General features: G+C 47.6%; 1 long non-coding RNA gene across 1 annotated transcript; it reads right to left on the minus strand.

Annotated features, from left to right (window-relative positions):
* Positions 1-764: 764 nt before the first annotated feature.
* On the minus strand, positions 765-5638 carry LOC140711010 (uncharacterized). Its single transcript, XR_012092159.1, has 2 exons — positions 5207-5638; positions 765-4616 (listed from the first exon to the last, which is right to left on the minus strand). It is a non-coding gene; the product is annotated as an uncharacterized lncRNA (long non-coding RNA).
* Positions 5639-7293: the final 1655 nt, after the last annotated feature.

Below are 7293 nucleotides of genomic sequence, written 5' to 3' on the forward strand. Positions count from 1 at the left end.
AGAGAGAAAGGGAGGGAGGCAGGGAGGGAGGGAGGGAGGGAGGGAGGAAAACATAGAGAGGGAGACAGAGAAAGAAAGAAGGGAAGAAAAACACAAAGGAGAGAAAGAAAGAAAAGACAAATAACAGCATAAATATTTGCATTTTTAGCTAAATATGAGATATAAAAATACATCAAAACAGATGAAAATATTTGTCTTGATCGAGACCATCCCGGCTAACATGGTGAAACCCCGTCTCTACTGAAAAATCCAAAAAACAAACTAGCCGGGCGAGGTGGCGGGTGCCTGTAGTCCCAGCTACTTGGGAGGCTGAGGCAGGAGAATGGCGTGAAGCCGGGAGGCGGAGCTTGCAGTGAGTTGAGATCCGGCCACTGCACTTCAGCCTGAGCGACAGAGCGAGACTCCGTCTCAAAAAAAAAAAAAAAAAAAAAAAAAAAAAATGAATAAATAAATAAATAAATACATACATACATACATACATACATACATACATAAAAAAAGAAAGAAAGAAAGAAAATATTTGTATTTATACACATGAATGAATAGATGAAAATAAATACATAAAAAATAAAATAACATGAGCAAATAGGCCAGGCACGGTGGCTGACGCCTGTGATCCCAGCACTTTCAGAGGCTGGGAGAGAGAGAGAGAGAAAATGAAGGAAAGAAAGGAAGAAAGGAAGAAAGAAAGGAAGGAAGGAAGGAAGGAAGGAAGGAAGGAAGGAAGGAAGGAAGGAAGACAGACAAAGAAAGAGAGAGAGAAAGAAAGAGAAAAAGAGAAAGAGAGAAAGAAGGAAAGAAAGAGAGAAAGAAAGAAAGAAAGAAAGAAGAAAGAGAGAGAGAGGGAGAAAAACAGCGAGAAAGAAAGACGAGAGAAGAAAGAAAAAAAGAAGACAGAGGAAAGACAGACAGGAAGAAAGGCAAAGCAAGAAAGCAAGAAAACAAGACAGCAAGAAAGCATGACAGAAAGATAGAAAGAGACAGAAAGAAAAAGCAAGAAAGCAACAAAGAAAGAGAGGGGGGGAGTGGGAGAGGCGAATCTCTCTGCTTTCACTACATGCGGGGAGAATCAGGAAAGCCCCCACTAAACAACAAGGCCGGAAGTGGAGCTGCCATCTGTGAAATCCGAGCAGAAGAGTCCACACGGGTTAAAGACACGAAGAAAGACAGGGAAACAACTGCTCAAAGAGAAGAACAATCTGGCCCAGCCAGGGCCTGTCTCCTGAAGTTGTCTGGGCAACGAGGGAGTGGGACGGAGGGAGGGAGGGCCTCCGAGGCTCGTGTCAAACAATAAACGAGAATAACATAAAAGGAAGTTAAAAAAAAACATTACGCATCATTCGTAGCATCACTGACGCCTCGAAAGGCGAGAGGCATATGTTTATGTCACTGTGGGACTGTTGTCTTTTTTCTTTCCTTTTTTTTTTCTTCCCTCTCTTCCCGGAAACTCACTTTTTAATTATTTCCTTTTCCTTGTCCTTTTTAGTTTTATTTTTTATTTTACTTTCATTTTTATTCGTTTATGTATTAATTTATTAGTAGTAGTAGTATTTTTTGGAGAGGTTGCCTCGCTCTCTCGCCCAGGCTGGTGTACAGCGGCGCGATCTCGGCTCACTGCAACCTCCGCCTCCCAGGTTCAAGCGATTCTCCTGCCTCAGCTCGGCCTCCCGAGTAGCTGAGATTACAGACGCGCACGACCATGCCCGGCTAATTTTTGGTCTTTTGACTGGAGACGGACGGGGTTTCACCATACTGGCCCTGCTGATCTGACCACCTCGTGATCCAGCGATCCACCGCCCCCGGCGTCCCAAAGCGCTGGGATGACAGGCTTGAGCCACCGCGCCGGGCCGAGTTATTCATTTTATTTTCTTCCTAATTTTTAATTGTATGTATGCATGCATGCATGCATGCATGCATGTATGTATGTATGTATGCATGTATCCATCCTTTCTTATTTTTTGAGACGGACAGAGAGACACAGTGAGAAACAGAGAGAGAGAGAGAGAGAGAGAGAGAGAGAGAGAGAGAGAGAGAGTGAGAGACCTCCCCTTGGGCCTCAATGGTCTTTGCAATGTCCTTTCTTCAGAGATTCTGCAAACACAGTGTTTCCAACATTTTGAATCCAAAGAAAAGTTTAACTCTGTAACATGTATCCACAGATCACTAATCAGTCCCGATGATAGTTTATTTCTGGTTTTTCTCTGGGGAGTGTCGGTTTTTCTCCACAGGTTTCAAGGGGCTCCCAAAGTCCCTTCGCCGATTCCCTTAAGAAGAATATTTCCAAACCGACGTATCAAAAGAACGCTTTCACTTTGTGAGAGGAATCCCCACATTACAAAACCGTTTCACACATAGGCTCTCTTCAGTTTTTATCTGGGGATAATCTGTTTTTCACCCTAGGCCTCAATTGCAGCCCACATTATTTTCACAGATTCTACTAAAAGAGTGCTTCCAATCCGCTGAGTCCAAATACAGTTGTACCTCTGTGCGAGGAATCCACACACAAAGCAGTTTCTCAGGTAGCTTCCTTCTAGCTGTTATCAGGAAATATGTGCTTTTCCACCATTGGCCTCAAAGGAGTCCCAAATATCCTTTTGCAGATTCTACCACAGAAGTGTTTCCAACCTGCTGAACCGAAACACGGGTTTAACTCTGTGAGATGAATCCACATCTCACAAAGCCAATTCACAGATAGCTTCTTTCTACTGCTTCTCTGGGGATATTTGATTTTTCAACATAGGCCTCCATGGGCTCCCAAATATGCCTTGGCAAATTCTAGAGAAAGCGTGTTTCCAACACGTGAATCAAAAGAAAGGTTTAACTCTGTGAGATGCATCCAGTCACGCAAAGCAGTTTCACAGATCGTTTCGCTTCTTCATGGCTTTTCTCGGGGGGACAATCTGGTTTGGACAACCGGAATTAATGGGCTTGGAAATGTCTTCCCACACACTCAACAAAAAGAGCATTTCCAACCTGCTGACTCACACACACACACACAAACAAACAAAGAATACGTTCTGCGCTGGCAGATAAATCCAGACATCACGAAGCAGATTCAATGAAATATTCTCTCTGGTCTTTGTCTGGGGATATTCAGTTTGTCACCATAGGCCTCAAGGGCTCCCACACGTCCCTTTGGAATCTCTACAAAGAGAGCGTCTCCAACCCGCCTAATCAAAAGAAAGGTGTAACTCTTTAGGATGAGTCCACACATCGCAAAGCAGTTTCTCAAATACATTCTTTCTCATTTTTATCTGGGAATATTTGGTTATTCGCCATAGGCCTAAAGGGGCTCCCAAAAATCCGTTCAGAGAGACTGCCAAAAAAAAGTGTTTCTAACATGATGAATCAAAAGAATGGTTTATCGCTGAGAGATCAATCTGCGCATCACGAATCAATTTGACAGATAGCGTCTTTCTTGTTTCAATCTGTGGATATTCTGTTTTTCAACGTAGGCCTCAATGGGTTTCCAAATGTCCCTTCACAGATTCTACAGAAAGCGTGTTTCCAACCTCCTGGTTCAACAGATGTATCCGTTCGAGGTGAATCCACACGTCAAGAAGCAGTTTCACCAGTAGCATTTTTTCTCGTTTTCATCTGGGGATGTTCAGTGTCACCATAAGCCACAAAGGGCTCCCAAATGTCCCTTTGAAGATTCTGCCAAAAAACTGCTTCCAATCGGCCGCGTGCAGTGGCTCACGCCTGTCATCCCAGCATTTTGGGAGGCAGAGGTGGGTGGATCACCTGAGGTCAGGAGTTCAAGACCAGCCTGGCCAAAACGATGAAACCCCATCTCTACCAAGAATACAAAAAATTAGCCGGGCCTGGTAGCGGGTGCCTGTAACCCCAACTACTTGGGAGGCTGAGGCAGGAGAATCCCTTCAACTGGGAGGCAGAGGTTGCAGCGAGCCGAGATGGTGTCACTGCACTCCAGCCTGGGGGACAGAGTGAGACTCTGTCAAAACACACACACACACACACACACACACACACACACACACACACACACCCCCCCCAAAATGCTTCCAATCTGCTGAATCAACAGAAAGATGTAACTCTGTCAGAGGAATCTACACATCGCAAAGCAGTTTTGCAGATAGCTTCTTGTTAGTTTTTATCTACCGATTTTCTGTTTTTCACCCTAGGCCTCAAACAGCTCCCAAATGCCCTTTTGTAGATTCTACAAAAGGGGCGCTTCCAACCTGGTATATCAAAAGAAAGGTTTCACTCTGTGAGATGAATCCACACACCACAAAGCAGTTTCAGAGACAGCTTCTTTCTAGTTTTCATTTGGGGATATTCGGTTTTTCACAGTAGGCCTCAATGGGCTCCCAAAGGCATATTCGCGGATTCTACAGAAAGACTGCTTCAAACCTCCTAAATCAAAAATTTGTTGTAATTCTGTGGCATGAATCCACACATCACAAAGCAGTATCATAGAGAGCTGCTTTATTATTTCTGGGGTGGGGATGTTCGCTTTCTCACAATAGGCCCCAATGGGCTCCCAAATGTCCATGCTGCTTCCAAACTGCTGAATCCAAAGGCAGTTTTAACTCTGTATGAGGAATCCACACAACAGAAAGCTGTTTCATGAAGACCTTCTCTCTCGTTTTTATCTGAAAACATAAGATTTTTTCACCATACGACACAAGGGTCTCCTAAATGTACATAGACAGATTCTACAAAAAAATCCTTCCAACCTGCTGATTCAAAAGAAAGGTTTAACTCTGTGAGACGAATACACACACTACAAAGCAGTTTCACAGAGAATGGTGTTTTTTTGTGTGTTTGTTAGTTTGTTTGTGTTTTGGTTTGCTTTTTTGTTTTTTGCTTTTTTTTTGAGACGCAGTTTCGCGCCTGTTGCTCAGACTGGAGCGCAATGGCGCCATCTCGCCTCACTGCGATCTCCGCCTCCCAGGTTCAAGCAATTCTCCTGCCTCAGTTTCCCTTCCCGAGTAGCTGGGATTACAGGCATGTGCCACTGCGCCCCGCTAATTTGGTATTTTCAGTAGAGACGGGGTTTCTCCATGTGGGTCAGGCTGGTCTCGAACTGCCGACCTCAGGTGATCTGCCCGCCTCGGCCTCCCAAAGTGCTGGGAGGACAGGCGTGAGCCACCACGCCCGTACTACTTTATTGTACATAATACAATACATAAATTGTATTGTATTTACATTTATGTATTGATTGATTGATTGATTTACTTACTTATGCTGCCTGATCAAAGGTCACTCCGGCCCAGTCGTCAAAGTGGCCATTTCCTAGGCAACCAAGAAGGGGGGAGCTTGGAGGTGGGGGCGGGGGCGGTGGAGAAGACACAGTTGCCCCAGGCTGTGCGCAGGCGGCCTGAGCTTCCTTCCTCTGTTGAGGCCTCCATTTTCAGAGTAACAGTGGCCGCTAGGTGATGCCCGACGTCTGCCAATGAGACTGTCAGCCTGGAATGAATTGGGATCGCCTGGAGGGGGAGGCGGGAGGCGGAAGGATGGAGGCCCCCACAGCACAGTGGGTCACCGCGCCCTCCCAGGCGATCCCCACAACTAATCGACCAGGGCCCCTGGGGGCACACAGCCTAAGACCCCCCCCACCCATCGGATCATCTGGAACTTCTGTCCGTCCGGAGACGAGAGACGAGAGACGAGAGACGAGAGACGAGAGACCGACTGGAAATTCTCTCGGTCAAGGTCCAAACCTAAAAGAATCACTGACACAGACATCAGGACTAACAAAGACAATTTGTAAAAGTTTCCGTGTTTTGGGTGAATCCGTGTATTTCTGTATCACAAAATTACTGATTTTGAACGTTGCGGTTTTTCTACTCCTTACGTGTACGGTCCTGTGATAGACAGACCAGGGGACTCCTCAGCTCGGAGTCCATGAGGCCAGAAGCTGACATCCTAAATTTCTATGTAGAATGAATGTAAGCAGGCCAACCAAACACTGTGCCGTAAAACTGTCCGGAAGACAAGCGGTGGTGGTTGGGGGGCGGATGGGGGGGGGGGGGGGAGCCGGGTGCGGTACGCTCACGCCTGTCATCCCCGCACTTTGGGAGGCCGAGGGCAGGCGGATCCCTCGAGATGGTGGCCATTGCACTCCAGCGTGGGCAACAAGAGTGAAAACTCCGTCCAAAACAAGAACAACAACAGAAACGTTAAGTGCTGTCTGCTGTTATTTTTGCTTCCCACCCTGAGAAGAACATAATACAGCTGCTGTCTACCTGCCTGCCTGCCTGCCTGCCTGCGTGTCTGTCTGTCTGTCTGTCTGTCTGTCTGTCTGTCTGTCTGTGACAGGGTCTCGCTCTGTCTTTCGCCCAGGCTGGAGTGCACTGACACCATTATGGCTCACTGCAGCCTCAACTTCCCCGGGGTTAGGGGATTCCTCTAAGGGATCCTATGGATGGCCTCGGCCTCCCAAAGTGTTGGGGTTACAGGCGTGAGCCACCAGCACCCGGCCTGAGTTCACACATCTGGTCTCACTGCGTCTTAACCAGACGCCCGTGAAGAACTCAAGTCAAGAGAGAGAGAGTCGGCAAGAGACTTTCAGCATTCTCTCCCAAAACCAGTGAGGTGGATGGCGGCCGTGTGTCCCAAGCTCCTGTGGTTTTAGGTGGCCACGCGTAGAGGATAGATTTCAAATGTTTCCAGAGAGGCGCAAGCCACAGTCATTCAGGACATCCGAGCGCGAGATGGGGTTTCTGACAGCGACTTAAGGGCCAGGAAGGGCCAGAGTCTGCCAAGGCCCTCGTTCTAGGGTGGGGCCGATGGAACCCCAGGCAGAGGGAGCCAGCGGTCCGCACAGAGAGAGCTCCAGCCCTAGGCCCCACCGTGCAGACCGACTCAGAAGAAAGAGAGTCCCTCGTCCTACATATGTCACATCCCTCCACCGAACTTGGGAGCGGATCCGCTTTCCAAACATGAGGTGACTCTCGGTTTGAAATGGATCACAAGGGGCCGGGCTTTCCAGAGTCGGCATGATAAAGAAGTCATTCTGTGGCACAGAACGAGGTGTGGCTCTTATCGAGACTCTACAGTGAAAGGCAGTGAAACAGGGCGAAACCCCGTGTCTACTACAAATTAAAAGAGGAGCCGGGCATGGTGCCGCTGAAGGCAGGAGAATCGCTGGGACCCGGGAGGCAGAGGTTGCAGTGAGCTGAGATCATGCCACTGCACTCCAGTCGGGGGGACAGAGCGAGACCCGCATCTCAGAAACAAACTCACAAAGCCAATCAAGGTGTTTAACGCAACGAGTCACCCTCGGGTCTCTTGACAGGATACGTCCAGCACCCGGGAAAACAGGGA

The sequence above is a fragment of the Chlorocebus sabaeus genome, unplaced genomic scaffold, assembly GCF_047675955.1.
Source record: "Chlorocebus sabaeus isolate Y175 unplaced genomic scaffold, mChlSab1.0.hap1 unalloc_scaffold_1251, whole genome shotgun sequence".
In the NCBI taxonomy this organism is placed as follows: domain Eukaryota; kingdom Metazoa; phylum Chordata; class Mammalia; order Primates; family Cercopithecidae; genus Chlorocebus; species Chlorocebus sabaeus.